The sequence below is a fragment of the Chlorocebus sabaeus genome, chromosome 3 (assembly GCF_047675955.1).
Source record: "Chlorocebus sabaeus isolate Y175 chromosome 3, mChlSab1.0.hap1, whole genome shotgun sequence".
NCBI lineage: Eukaryota > Metazoa > Chordata > Mammalia > Primates > Cercopithecidae > Chlorocebus > Chlorocebus sabaeus.
The window spans coordinates 26,829,946-26,845,913 of NC_132906.1; the positions used below are offsets into that span (position 1 = coordinate 26,829,946).

Sequence of the window (15,968 nt, forward strand, 5' to 3'; positions counted from 1 at the left end):
ATGCTTTACTGCAGGTGGAACCATTAACAAGGACCCTTCTTGCATCTGTGAGAACGGGCCTACCAATCAAGGGATGGATAGAAGGATTGTTTAAAAGACCCACCTCTGCTGGAACCCAGACACCTACCTTGAATAAATGGCATGCCTATTTGCAACGATGAAGGGTTCTGGTAATGAGCTCATTAAACCCAGAATTGCATGCTATGTTAGGCTCTGTTACATATGAGCAACTGCTACTCAGGTGCTTCTCCAGTGCCTGACACCATAACAGAAGGAGCGTTACTCATCTGGATGGTGCTTGGTATACAGATGGCTCTAGCAGGGGAAATCCCTGTATTTGAACTGCTGTGGCAATACAACCACAAACTGACACTATCTGGCTTGATACGGGTACAAACAGAGTAATCAATGGGCTGAATTGCAGACTGCTTGGTTATTAGTGACACATGAGTCTTGGCCCCTTGCCACCTGTACTGATCGTCGGATTGTCTTTTAAGGTTTACCTATGTGGTTAGCCTAAAGGGAATGAGAAAAATGGATAATTATGCACAGACTCATATGGGGCATGAACATGTGGCAAGACATATGGGAGAAGTTGCAACACCCTATGGCCTATTTAAATGCGTTTAAAGTGGCCCCAAACCCAAAAGTCTCAGTTCTGGGAAATATAGAAGCTGACACCCTAACATCATGTTGGCCCAGGCCACTGAACAAGTGACGTAGGTATATAACAAGTGGTCACAGAAGTGCAAGAGTAGCCTGGGAGATAGTCAAGGGGGCAGACTACCCTTAAAATATAGTAACCTCCCAACAGTTGTAACAAACTATTTACCATGTTTGCGATTGTGTCCATATATGTGTCCTGCTTGATAGACCCCATCAAGCAGGACACATTTATAAGGCTGTCCACCCTGTCAAAGATTGGCAAGTGGATAGACAGGATCTCTCCCTGTAAGTCAAGGTAAAAAGTATGTATTGACCTGTATAGATGCTGCTACTGGACTGCGCAAGGTTTTCCTTGTAAGCAAGCAAATCAAGCCAGTACTATTAAAGGATTAGGGGCTCTTGGTACTATGTATGGATATCCCTGGCACATTGACAGTGACTCAGGGACCCATTTTACTGGACATGACCCTCAGGATTGGGCCAGGGAGCATGATATAGCAGGGCATTTTCACCTCCCATATAAACCCCAAGCAGCAGGGTCAATTGAGAGGAAAAAAGTGGCCTGTTAAAAGCACAAATTCAAACTTTACTGGGGAATCCTGTCTTGCATGGGTAGATGAATGTGTTATCTGCAGCCCTTATCTCTTTCAATTCAGCCAGAGGGAGGACATGTGCCCCTAATGACCAGTTGGGACAACTGACCCCCAAAGCCTACCACTGTGCAGATATGGATAACTGACACAACAGCTTTGCTCCCAGACCTCATTGATAACCAGCCTGCTTTGCACATGAAGATGCCAACGGACATAGTACAAGGGAGGGGACACTCTACTGGGGCTTAGAATAGCAAATACCCCCAGTCTGGAGAGACTATTTCCTACCAGAGAGTAGACAGTACCTTGGACAGTTAGAGTGGTCACCACTGACCTTACTGAGCACCAGACCTATGGTCACGTGCTGTAAATGTTCAGAAGAAATACTCACACCCTATGGCATGGTGGTGGGTTCCTTGGTATGGTGAACTCCCAACTAAATTACTCCAACTACAGTTGCTAACATTTTATCCTCTAAGCAGCATGTATGGTACACTGCTCCTTTGAAAAACACAAGAGCTGCATCTTTGTTAATGACCCTCAATAAAGCAACTAATGTAATCCTAACAGATGGAGACCTTCCCTGCCAGTACCCACTGTTTGTTTCTTTTCATCTTTAGTTGTTATGTTCTGTCACCACTATTACCAGCTGTCGCCTATGAAGCAAACCTTTTCCTACAAAGGGCCAAAACTATGCTGGTGGCTCACAGAAAAACACCTTTTAGGTATGCAGTCTCGTGCCACTCTCTATTGTTTCTGGCCTACAGTGTTGGGTAGTTCCCTTCCAAGGATGAGAGAATATCAGGAATATGTTACGGCTTTCGACATTTACATGATGGTATTGAATACAATGTGACTAGAGATAAAATAACCTAATGCCCCATTAATACTATTCTTTCTGAGAAGGGACATGGGAGGAGTTTTTCTGTCAATGAAAATAACTCAGTCTCCACCTGTAACACTTCAGTTAAAGAATGAAATGACCTGATACTGCAATAATATAACCCAAATATAGGATGAATTTATTTGGTTAACTATCTTTTGGCCAGCCTAGTCAACTTGACCCCCATGTTGGAAACAAAAGAGTAATTCTAAAGCTATCTGTCCAAATAGAACAAGGGATATAGGATGGCCACCAAGAGACAGATGTTTATATATTATAATATTAAAAGTATGGATTGGCATGCTACAGAATGGGTAATATATCCAGGCATCTCTTGGTTGGCCCACATGGAACTTCCTGGATGCATGGCACAAATTAATATGTTCTTACGGTTACACGTGGGTGCAAAGTCAGATGGTTCACACTCTGAGGAATTTCCCTCATTTAGAATCCGATTGGGCCCAATCTGCTTTATATTGGTATGACAACTTAGTCTCTATTTTCCTTCCTCAACTGGACATTAAAGATGTTATTCAGCATGTGGAAGCTCCAACAAATTATACAAATAAAGCTTTTAATAATAGCCACATGAGAATCTCTCTCTGAAACACAGAAGTAACTCTCATGAGAAAGTCTGTTCTCCAAAATCTCATGGCTTTAGACATGCTCACTGATACACAAGGGGGACTTGTGCAATCAAAAACTGAATGCTATGTTTATATTCCTGATGAATTGGATAATATCACTAAATTAATGACCAATATGAAAACCCAAAATAACCACTCTTTCAGACCAAACTCCTCTTTTCAATGATTGGTTTTGGGCTGGTTTGGATGAAGCTAGTTCTTGGCTTAGGTATTATATGCATATGTTGTTTACTGCCTTGCTTTGCCTTTACTGTTGTAGTGGCAGCTCCAATGGAGCCAATGCACTATCGCTAAAGCTATACAATATCAAGCATCCTCCATCTAGGTGCAGGGACCATGCCAGAGGAGGAGGGCACGTGAGATTGTAAGGGCTGGTTTTCAGGGGTGGAGTATAAGAGAATAGCCTGTTGTATGGCAAGAGTGATACCACCTTGAAGCGAAACTGTCATAATGACCAATGTTTGACTCCTATAGACCAAGGTGTTCTGCAGCAAGGTCAAGAAACAAGGCCTGCAGCATAGATAACCCCTCATAAAGACGCTTACCTAGCTTTTCCACTAGTCATGAGTTTTGCAGAGGGTCTGAGACATGACCAGTTACACATTTCACTAAAACAAATTGCTATGTAAAAAATACTTTCTGGAGAGTGGGTACAGGGATCCACCATCTCTCAGCTTCCCAAGACATGGCTTCTTTCCATAAGTCCCTGTTAAATGTTTCTTTCTGAGAAACTGGATTTGTGAGCCTTTTTCTTCAGCTTCTCAGCAAACTCAGCCTTTGGGGGTAGGTTTGCATAGAGTTGCTTATTGTGGAACAGTCAACTGGAGCAAGTGTCAGTTACCCAGGCTCTCCTTGGAGAGAGATGTGCCTCTTTATGGAACAGGAATTAAAAGAAATTAAGGAGTGTGTAAGCAAAAACTCAGTTGCATATAAGAAAACCCAATTCCCCCTGAGAAAGAGAAAGAGCTGGAGTCCTTTAAAAATTAACTGCCTGTTTTTTTGTGGCTAGTGAGCCTTATCTCTCCTCCTTTCCTAGGCATTGTGAAAATCCTGTTGCCCTAGCTATGCAGCTGCAAGGTCACTAGACAGATAAACTCAAGTTGCAAAACATGTTCTTCCTTGAAAAGTAAGAAATGATGTAATGCATGTCTCAATTGATTGAATAACTGCCTTTGTTGCTCACTTCCGTAGTATGCTTCCCCCTGCACAGATCTCTCCCTGCCCCACGAAATGCTTAAAAGGTAACTTAACTCTTTGTTCAGGGCCCAGTCCTTTGGATGCTAATCCAACTGGGCCGGTGCACCTGAATGATTAATAAATATTCTCCTAAACCCCATCGATCTCTCTAATTCCTTAAAAATCCTGCAACACTTACACTAAAAAGAGCCATTGCTAAGTGATTTTACTGCCTCTTAGAAAGTTCAGTCTTAAGGGCTGGGGTTCCCAGAGTGGGAGACTATGTCAAACTGCAACTCATGGTGCCAGCACATCTTGATGAACACAAACCACTGTTTTGTACTTCAGATCATTCTGATGTTGATACTGTGCTTTGAAACAAAATGTCAGAAGGCTTGGGAATTATAGTAAGAGGAGTTTAAACATAAATAAATCTAAAAAAATTTTTTTAAATAAGCAAAATGCTAGGGGTCACTGAGGAGCAAGGGCAAGGCCATCAACAGGAAAAATGGCACCCAAATACAGAGAGCAGGCTTGTGGTAGTCTTCTTGTTCAGGAGCCCAGAAATTCTATAGCTTACCTCTATGGAGGTGCCTTTCCATGATGTCAGTGTGTTGATGTGTCATTGCTATCCACAAGTCTGGAAGAGCAGTCTCTGCTGTTGTACCAGATCATTTGTCCCTCTTACCAAAAGGACTCCTATTAAACAAGCCTCCATCCCACTCCTTCAGGATAATAAAATCCCATACTTATCAGAAAGGGGATGGGAAACAATCTATAAGGTACCTATACTGTGCCAGGAACTGTGTTAGGTGCATTCACCAACATTTTTTTAAAAATTTAATCCTGATTTAATTGACTTGGAAAAATCCCAGCTTAAATTGGATATAAGGAATGTGGCCTGGAAATAAATTAACCAGGGAATTCAGTCTTCACAAGCCATTGGGAGGATAGCTGTCTGCCCTTAAAAAAAAATGCTTTTTGTTAAGAAATGACAGTTTTGTCCCAGCATAATCATTCATTTCATTCATTCATTCATGCATTCACTCAACAAACATTGACTGAATGCCTTCTGTGTGTCAGCTTTAGTGGGCAAAACAGAAGTCCCTACCCTATGGAGCTCGTATCTTAGCATTGTGAGAAGGCATAACAGATTGACAAGTCATATGACATGTGAGGAGGTGCTAAGTGAGATGAAAAAAAATAGAAATTAGTAAAGAGGTTTGGGAGTGAGGGGTGGGTTGGTTGCAATTTGACATACAGTAGTCGAGATATCCCTCACTGAGACAGTGACACCTGAGGAAAGACTCGAGGCAGGTGAGGGAGAAGCCAGGTAGGTAGCTGGGGAAGAGCCTTCCAGGCAGAGGCAAAGGCCCTACTGTCAGGGATTGCTTGATTTGTTCAAGGGACAACACAGAGGTCAACATGACTTGGCATGGAGTGAACAAGGGGGAGAGTGACCAGGGGAAGGTGAGAGAGGTAAGGATAGGAAGGGGACATCAGAAAGGGCCTGAGCCACAGCCATAAGACCTTCACATGGAGGGCACTGGAGGCTTTAGACTGGAGGAGTGACATGATCAATATCACCTTTAACAGGTTCACTCTTGGGTCTTGTATTAGTCTGTTCTCAGGTTGTGAATAAAGACATACTTGAGACTGGGTAATTTATTTATTTATTTCGAGACTGAGTCTCACTCTGTTGCCCAGGGTGGAGTGCAGTGGCGCCATCTCGGCTAACTGCAACCTCCACCATCTGGGTTCAAGTGATTCTAGTGCCTCAGCCTTCTGAGTAGCTGGGACTACAGGCACATGCCACAGTGCCTGGCTAATGTTTGTTTTTTTTTTTTAGTAGAGATGGGGTTTCACCATGTTGGCCAGGCTGGTCTCAAACTTCTAACCTCAAGTGATCCACCAGTCTTGACCTCCCAAAGTGCTGGGATTACAGGCATGAGCCACCGCACCCAGTCCAAGACTGGGAAATTTATAAAGGAAAGAAGTTTAATGGACTGACAGTTCCACATGGCTAGGGAGGGCTTACAATCATGATAGAAGATAAAGGAAGAGCAAAGGGATGTCCTACATGGCAGCAGGCAAGAGAGAGAGCATGTGCAGGGGAACTCCCCTTTATAAAACCATCAGGTCTCATGAGACTTATTAACTACCATGAGACAGCATTGGAAAGACCCACCCTCATGATTCAGTTACCTCCCACCAGCTGTCTCCCACGACACACGAGAAAGATGGGAGCTAGAATTCAAGATTTGGATGGGGACACAGCCAAACCATATCAAGTTTGGTTTTTGAAACAGGCTCAAAAAAAAAAAAAAAAAAAAAAAAAGCCATCCAGTTGGAGTGCAGTGGCTCAATCACAGTTCACTGCAGCCTCAACCTCTTGGGCTCAAGCCATCCTCTCATCTTGGCCTCCCAAAGTGCTGGGATTACAGGTGTGAGTTACCTTGCCTGGCCATGAGTACTTTTAACACAGTGTTCTCGCTTGTATTAGAACTGTTTGCGGCTGGGTACAGTGGCTCACGCCTGTAATCCCAGCACTTTGGAGTGCCGAGGTGGGCAGATCACAAGGTCAAGAGATTGAGACCATCTTGGACAACATGGTGAAACCCCATTTCTACTAAAAATATAAAAATTAGCTGGGTATGGTGGCACGCCCCTGTAGTACCAGCTACTTGGGAGGCTGAGGCAGGAGAATTGCTTGAACCTGGGAGGCAGAGGTTGCAGTGAGCCGAGATCCTGCCACTGCACTCCAGCCTGGTGACAAAGCAAGACTCCGTCTCAAAAAACAACAAAAAAAAAAAAAAAAAAAAAAAACAAGAACTGTTTGCATATAGAGGCCTCCCCAGTACATAGTCTATTGGAGAACTTTAGGCATTCGCTCATTCAGCCCCGATTTACTAGCTTTGTCTACGTGCCCAGCATTCTGAAAAGAACTAGGAACACAAACAGAAAGAACAAGGCAGACGTACCCAGCCTTTATGAACTTACATTCTGTAAAGACGTTAAAGAAACAGATGGAACAATGAATAAAATGGCTGCATATTGGAATGAACCTCTGAAGGGCATGAACAAGGGCTGAGGTTAAGAATGTGTGTGGGGTGGGTGGTGTATTAGGGTTCTACTGAAAAACAGAATCAATAAGATATGTATAGATATAAAAAGACATTTGTTTTAAAGAACTGGGTCATGTGATTGTGGAGGTTTGGTGAGTCCAAAGCCTCATGGGAGAGGCTGGCAGGTCGGAGAATCAGGAAAGAATTGCAGTTTGAGTACTGTTTGAAAAGATTTATTCTGAGCCAAATATGCGTAACCATTGGCCTGTGTGACACAGCCGTCAGGAGGTCCTGAGAATATGTGCCCAAGGTGGTCAGGGTGCAGCTTGGTTAAATACATTTTAGGGAGGCATAAGACATCAATCAAATACATTGAAGAAATATATTGCTATGTTCCAGAAAGGTGGGACATCTTGAAGCAGTGGGGGCTGGTGGGAGGTGGGGGTGAGCTTCCAGCTTATAGGTAAATTTTTCTGGTTGACAATTGGTTGAGTTTACCTAAAGACCTGGAATCAATAGAAAGGAATGTCTGGGTTACGATAAAGGACAGTGGAGACCCAAGTTCTAATTTGTAGAGGAAGCCTTCAGGTAGTAGGCTTCAGAGAGAACAGGTTGTAAAATGTTTCTTATCAGACTTAAAGTCTTGTGTTGATGTTAATGCCAGAGAGGTATGAGGAGGCATGTCTGACCCCCACTTCCCATCATGGCCTGAAACAGTCTCTCATGTTAAATTTTAAAAGAGCCCTGACTGAGGAGGAAGTCCATTCAGATGGTCTGGGAACCTCAGAACCTTATTTTTGGTTTACAGTCCAAAGACAGTCTGCAGTGGAACCAGGAAGAGCCCACATTTCGTATGAAGTTGAAGGCTGTCTGCTGGGGAACTCCTCTTTGTTCAGGGGAGATTGACCTTTTGTTTTGTTTAGGCCTTCAACTGATTGGATGAAGCCCAGCCACACTAGGGAAGGCAAACTACTCTACTTAAAGACCAGTGATTTAAATATAAACCTCACCCAACAACAATCTATCAAAGACATCCAGAATAAAGTGACCAAATATCTTGGCGCGCTGTGGTCCAGCCAACTGGACACATAAAATTAATCACTGCAGGGGTTTGTCCAGTAGAGCGGGTGACTAGGAAGGCTACTCTGCGCAGCTGATATGTACACTCAGATCTAATGGGTGAACAGAAATTAGTCATGCAAATTGAAGGGACAACATTCCCGGTAGAGCACATTGGCTTGTGTCACACCTTCTCTCAAGCTAGATTTCCCTTCCTGCTATCACCTGTCTTCAAGGTCAACAAAAAGCAAAAGGTAATGACAGCTGCTCTTTGGTGGAATCAAGTTTGTGGCGTCAAGTGGCAGTGGGTCAGTTCCTTTTCTATTCAGAATATAGGCTTTTGCCAAGTTGGACACCAAGGCAGGTTTCTAAGGAAAGCAATGGGAAAATGGCAAATCTCACGAATTCCACAGAATATAATTAAGACCTTGAGAACTCACCCAATTATTTCCTGGAAGTCTAAAATTATAGACTATACTTGACAGGGATCCAAACTATTTCCAAAAAGGCAGTGCCTGTTGTCACATGAGGAGTCCCCAGATGCAGACCCATTTGCACTGAGCAGGCAGGATGATTCCTCACCCTGGCTTTTGGTTCATCCTCTACAGCTCCTGAAGCCTCTGCTTCAGACATACTGGATCACAGATTTGCCTTACTCTGTTCTGTTAAGGTTTCAGAGCTCAAGGGAAACAGAACAAAACAAAATCCTACCAAACACACTTCCTTCTTCCATGTACCTCTGGGTTTGAATATGCACAGTTCTTTCCCTGTCTGGTAGTGACCAGGGACCAGGGCATACTGGCTGTCCTCAGCTGACTCTTTAAGCTTCAGCTCCGACGTGCTGGCTTCTCTTTGATTGATTTTGTGTTTTGTAATGTTAAAGTTTCCTTCTCCCTCAAGTAAGAAGCTGACTGACAGCTTTGGGGCTAACCAAAACAGGGTAATGATTTGCCTTTCTGGTACGTGTATATAGTGAAAATGTGTGCCTTCTTCCTTTGACTCCCTGCTCTAAGAATTTTCCTTTCTTCTTGCTCCCTGTCAAGGGAGACACAAAACATCTCTGTGAAAGAAGTATAAAATGCTCTGTATTGTTTTCCCCCAATCTGACTGGGTTTCTTTAGCGTTCTCTTTAGAAGAAGTACGTCTCTGTCTTCCTCTCTTTCCTTAGGCTAGGGGTTGACGATTAGATTCCATTAACTCAACTTTCACATGTAAATCTATTCAACAGCCAGATTATATTTAATAACAGAGCCAGAAACTGGCCCTAAAGCCAGAGGAGTTTGTATGGTTTGAAAATATTTGCATGAATAGTTTAAATTCTGGCAAACAGTTCAGGCATCCAGATGGATCACAGGGAATATATTCTGTGGTTGGATGTTGACTCCTAGGGTATAATAAATCTAAAAAAGAGGTCACAATACTCCTTTTGCCTTTTCTGAAGTAAATATAATCATAGTAATAGCTCATATCTGTAGCACTTACTATGTGCCAGGCATTATTCTGAGACTACAAGGATTACCCCCATTGAATCCTGACAGCCTTATGAGATAGGGGCTATTATCCCTATTTTCAGATGAGAAAACTGAGCTACGAGGAGCTTAAGAACCTTGCCTAAGGAAATGGTGGAAACTCAGAGAGTGGCCCACAGTCTACTACAAACATTTAAAAATAAATATCAAAATGTTATAAAGGTTACCCTCTCAAACCAGGAAACAGTTTCTGCCATGCTCTTGTCATGGTGGCCTTGAATGAAGGCTTTCTGGGCCTGTTCCTGCTAGTGACCAGGTCTTAAGACAGGGGGCCCATTGGAATAGCTTTTGGGATTAGGTCCCTTTTCTGCATCAGGATTCAGGCAGAACCCCAGGGGCATGTGAACCCACACACTCTTATCTGCAGAAAGCAAATCTTTTTTCTTCAAGAAGTGCCTGGAGCAGAGCTTCTCCAACCGTGAGGTGCAGAAACATCACCTGGGAGGCAGGTAAAGCACCAGTTCTGACTGGGTGGGGTTGTGGTGGAGCCTGAGGTTCTGCTTGTCTGATGGGCTCCCAGGTGCCACTACTGCTGCTGGCCCACCAGAATGAGAGGGAATGACCTAGAATAATTGCTTCTTGAGTATACTTGTTGGCTTCAATGTTTCAGCTACAAGGAACTTTTCTACCAAGTTAGGTATTCTATATTTAAGCACATATTGGATCTAGTTCCCACTTACTGTTTCACTTTTAGTTACTGGAGTAGAAGACATTTTCCATTTGTGAGAATGTTCTGGGTGAAGTGCGTCACCTCATAATTTGTGTGTTGAAGCCCTAGCTTTCAGTACCTCAGAATCTGACTATATGTGGATATAAGGCCTTTAAATTAATTACAGTGGGGTTATGGGAGTGGAACCTAATCCAATCTGACTGCAGTCCTTAAAAGAAGAGGAAATCTGCACTTACATCTAGACACCAGGAATGTACATGCACAGAGAGATGGCCATGTGAGGACACAGGGAGAAGACAGCCATCTACAAGTTGAGGAGAGAGAACGCAGGAGGAAACAACCCTGCTGACACCATGATCTCGGCCTTCCAACCTCCAGAACTATGAGAAATAAATTTCTATTATTTAAGCCACCTTGTCTTTGGAATTTAGTTACGGCAGCCTGAGCAGACTAAGGCAGAGGGTACCTATGATCTAAACCTCCCTCCCATGTCTGAGGAACCTGGTGCTGTGTAAGTGTGGCCATAAAGCCAGGCTCTATCTTCTACCAGGAAAGCTGAAAAGACCATGATTGCTTTTTCTGTCCCTTAGCAGCTACAGAGGGACCATGTGATCAAAGCTTGACCCATTGTGGGCTCTTCCAGGAACTGTGAATCTAGAGTGAGGTGCACAAACAAGCCAGAGTAGCTCAGATATGTTCTGGCGGCAGTATGGTTCCCTTTGTCCAGGGACCTTGGTGATATAGCAGTGAGGGAAGCCAGTATCCAGTGGTGGTAAGGCCACTGCCGAGTGCCAGGGCAACGTGGAATGTTCAGGGGCAACCTTGTTCAGGGGCAACCATGTGCCAACAAGCCTGTCCTAAGGCATGACCTAGAAGGGGTTAGTGCCTTGATTCCCTTTGTTTTTTTGCCTCTTCCAAGCCTGGTTCTCCAGGCTTCCTAACAAATCTCTCTGTTCCCAAAGGCTTTCCAATAAATTTCTCTTCTGGTAAGCTAGCTGGAGTTGATTTCTATTCTTTTGAAACCAAGAACTCTGGCTTATATGGTCATGAAAATTTGGGATAATCGACCTTGTTTTCCTGCTTAAACATTCTTCATCTGAAATTCTTTTTACTCATCTGTGTTCAATTGTTGCCCCATAAAAAGCAGAGTAATATTGTTTTCTCTGTTTTCCATCTTTACTATATTCAAATAGAGACTGACACTGTGGCTGCTTTGTCTCTCACATCCTGCCTAGGGTAATCATGTTCATCCTTCTATCTGGGGTGTACTGAGGTATACTTAGATGGTAAGTCTTGAAAGACAAAGTAGTAAATATAAGAAGCTATATTCACTCATTTCTGCTTGAACTCGTGACCCTGATGACATGCAGCTTTCCAGGAAAATGTCTTGAAGACAAAACGGAATAGAGCACATGGCTCCCACATCTCTTGTCTAAGTCACTATATTCATTAAAAAATAAAGGATCCTAGTCCTTGCCTTTTCCTACACATAAGATAACATCTGGGCCGGACTCAGTGGCTCACACCTGTAATTCCAACACTTTGGGAGGTGGAGGCAGGTGGATCACTTGAGGTCAGGAGTTAGAGACCAGCCCGGCCAACATGGTGAAACCCTGCCTCTACTAAAAATACAAAAATTAGCTAGGCATGGTAGTGCAAGCCTGTAATCCCACCTACTTAGGAAGCTGAGGCATGAACCCAGGAGGCGGAGGTTGCTGTGAGCCAAGATCATGCCACTGCACTCCAGCCTGAGTGACACAGCGCAAGACTCCATCTCAAAAAAAAAAAAAAGATAACATCTGACAGGGTTAGTGATTATTCCTCTGTAGTCTATAACTAGATGTACTCTTTTACCCAAACTTTGATGTGATTTTACATGTACTTAATCTTCACCACCTATATATAAACCGTTAACTGAAATACATTGGAGAAGTCTGACAGAACATCTCTGAAAGACTTCTCCTGAGCTTTAGGCCTTGGTCTATAATTCTCAGTAAGATTTCTGAATAAAACTAACTTTAATCCTCTAAAAGTGTGATTATTTTTCTTTAGTAGAAAATAATGGTGACCACAAAGGGACTCAAGAATAGACTGCCCAGGATCATCTGAAACATTGTGGGACCTGGTGCCTTGCTACCAGCTTAAACTCTTTGAGCCCCTCTGGCTCTTCCACAGTTGCAGGTGAGCAGATGAGTTTCTCCTAAGTCTCAGACCTCCCACTTGATGGATGATTCTTGCTTTTATTCAGCTAGTTGCTCTCCTTTTTTTTTTTAAATTTATTTATTTTTATTTATTATTATTATTATACTTTAAGTTCTACGGTACATGTGCATAACGTGCAGGTTTGTTACATATGTATACTTGTGCCATGTTGGTGTGCTACACCCATCAACTCGTCAGCACCCATCAACTCGTCATTTACATCAGGTATAACTCCCAATGCAATCCCTCCCACTCTCACTCCTTGACAAAGGCATCTTGAGGCTTTTCATTTCTTCGAGAAAGAAAATTCTTTTAGTTGAAAGATAAAAAAATGAGTGACTTAATGTATAACACATAGTGAGCCTATGCTTGCAAATATCTCCCTTGATGGGAGAGGTTTACTAAAGGAAATTCAATATTGAAATGGTCAAAAATGGAATTCTCAAACATTAAGGCATGCCAGGTTTTCCAGGACTCCAGATGGCTACATATAATGGCCCGTTCTTGTGCATATTTTAAACCAATGGGCAAATTACATCAAGGAAAATTTGGAACTCAAATTATCATTATTCAAAAATTCATTTTAATTGTAAAGTTAAAATGCAGAGTCTTCTAAGTCTTCTATCTCATGCCTACTTTGAATCTGATGACTTTTTTACTGATGCTCAGATAAAAACACGCTCTTTAAGATGGTACTAATTCAAGCTACCTGGAGATTTTGTTTTTCTTATACAATTCAGCCATTTTAAGCTAAAATGTAAACATTGAAAATTTAACCATAAACTCATTTGAAACTGAAAGGAAAAAGGTGGTAAAGAGGTTTTTAAACCAAACTGCCACGAAAATGCTTTGCCCACAATTTTGGCTGACATCCTTCATTACGTTACCCATCAGGACAAATAAAGTTCAGCCATGTGAACAGGTCCTTATTTTGTCAGAAATATAATTTAAATCCAGACATCTTTTATAAACCAGTGAGTCTGTGTTACTGTCTCATGACCAAAATTCTAAGAATGAATGCTATGAGATCTTCATTTCTATGTGTGCATATGTGTTTATGTACATGTACACATATTATGTTATAGGTTGTATACATGGTATCAAATTGACTTATAAATGAATTAGCTTGTAAATTAGCAAGCCCAAATATTTTCCAAGTTCATATGACTTAAGTAAATATTTAATAAATGTGCTGGTTAAAATTATTGGTAAAATAATAATAGAAATGTCTTCAAAATTGTCAACATACATTTTCTTTCCTAGGTTTACTGGTCAGACAGTTTTATATATGTCTCTGCTAAATGTTTTAAGATGTCAGGGTTTGACATGAAGACTATAAACTCAGCCCAAAAGAGAATGATCTTAGTGTAATTTTTGATAAATAAGACTAGTTGAATATTTTTGATTTAATTAAAACAGCTAAATCTTTTGAGAAAAATATCTATGTTTTTTACTTCACGGTTTTTACTTAGGTGAACACCTGATATTCACAAGCTATAAAAGTGGTTAACAAGGAGATAACATAAAATGATGACTAGCTTAGTCTAATACCTCAGTTCTCATAAGTAATCTAGGTGAACTGTCAAAAAATAAATCAGTTAAATAAACGTAAATGGGGTAAATATTATAAATAAACTTTTCATGTGATTTGAAATCTTAAAGTTATGTTAAATAATAAATATTCATTAAATGCCAGGATCATTTTTAATTTAAAAAATTATGTTACATATGTTTACATATTTAAAATTATGTTACATATGTTACATATTTTAAAAATTATGTTTCTAGGCCAGGCGTGGTGGCTCATGTCTATAATCCCAGCACTCTGGGAGGCCAAGGTGGGTGGATCACAAGGTCAGGAGATTGAGACCATCCTGCTTAACACAGTGAAACCCTATCTCTACTGAAAATACAAAAAAAATTAGCCGGGCATGGTGGCGGGCACCTGTAGTCCCAGCTACTTGGGAGGCTGAGACAGGAGAATGGAATGAACCTGGGAGGTGGAGCTTGCAGTGAGCTGAGATTGTGCCACTGCACTCCTGGGTGACAGAGCGAGACTCTGCTCAAAAAAAAAAAAAAAAAAAAATTCTAAAAATGGTTCTCATTATAAAATACTAATATGTGACAGACAATTCAAGATTTCTTGTCTCCAAAGTTTTCACTAAAATTTAAGGTTACTGAGAGTTAGAAATTCTAATTAATATGTATAGTACTATATATAGTATATGCCAAAAAGTGAAATGTGTTTTTTATGAGAAAAATTATTTGAAATGGCATACAAATGTGATCTTTATTAAGAAAAGGAATAATTTTGTCTAATTCAGAGGTTATTAAAAGTATTTATTAAACAAGATAGAAAGGAACCAGTAAGTAGGAGAGAGAGATGTGAAAAAAGTTATGGATATGAAGATATATTTGTTTGTAAGGAAGATTAAAGAATAAAGAGAATAATTTTTGTCTGAGACAAGAATGTTGTTTGGTAAATTTTTTGTCCTAAAGTAAAATGATTGATTATTTAAGAAAGAAGTATAGGACAAAGCAGAAAGTTCTATAAGCATTTTTAAATAAGTCATAAGGTTTGTAAAATGATAATTTATGAAAGTAATTTAATATATTATTAAGTTGGCTCTAATTAAAGGAAAATTACTTATACCAGTATTTCTAAAGATTGAGCTTTGATATTAAAAATACACTAATATAAAACTAAATATTTTGGTTCTCTATGATAGAACGATGCTTTTTAAAAGTATTGATTTGCTGTTAGTAAAATTACAAAAGTTTTCAATTTTTAATTATGATAACTCTCTCCTTTAGGTTTTTTTTTTTTGCCAACTCCTGTAACTTTTTTCCCTCTTGTTCCATCTCTGCTGTTGTGGCCTGATACTGAAACATTTATCTTGAAGGTCTAGAAAAGCATTTTTGTTCAGTATAAGCTGATTCTTTGCTATTGGCTTTTCTTGATATGTCTAAATACGTCTAAAAGCCTTGTGCTCTCCTTCTTAAGGTACTAGTTTCCTTATTTACATTCTTCTATAGTATAGTGTTCACTCACAACCCTGGACACACTCTGTGTCTGATTAAATTTAAGTCCCTTTTCATCAGATTTAGCTTCCAAGTAATTTAAATGGGTTTCTCATAAGGAGAAGCAATCACACTGCAGGATGATTTTTGGTTTGTTTGTTTGTTTATTTATTTATTTTTTAACCTATTTAGTAACTGGCTTAAATAACAAAGGTGTTACATTTTACCAAGATAATTCCTATACTATCTTATTAGGTTTTTGATTACTTAGCAAAACTGAATTCTAAAGGGGCTAAAGTTTTTACATTTTTTGTTGTTGTTTTGTTTTGGTTTTTGTTTTTGAGACGGAGTTTCTATCTTGTTGCCCAGGCTGGAGTGCGATGGCATGACCTTGGCTCACCACAACCTCTGCCTCCCAGGTTCAAGCGATTCTCCTGCCTCAGCCTCCCGAGTTGCT

At 40.8% G+C, this 15,968-nt stretch overlaps 1 protein-coding gene across 10 annotated transcripts in view; it reads left to right on the forward strand.

Annotated features, from left to right (window-relative positions):
- CYSLTR2 (cysteinyl leukotriene receptor 2) overlaps positions 1 to 15,968 on the forward strand; it is a 179,017-nt gene that overhangs the window by 87,938 nt on the left and 75,111 nt on the right. For 9 of the 10 annotated variants that reach the window (XR_005236485.2, XM_073014107.1, XM_073014124.1 and 6 more), the window contains one exon: positions 12,341 to 12,469. The exons of the other annotated variant lie outside the window; for it this stretch is intronic. The gene's annotated coding sequence lies outside the window, so the exon portion shown is untranslated. The remainder of the gene's footprint in view (positions 1 to 12,340; positions 12,470 to 15,968) is intronic. 10 annotated transcript variants of the gene reach the window in all.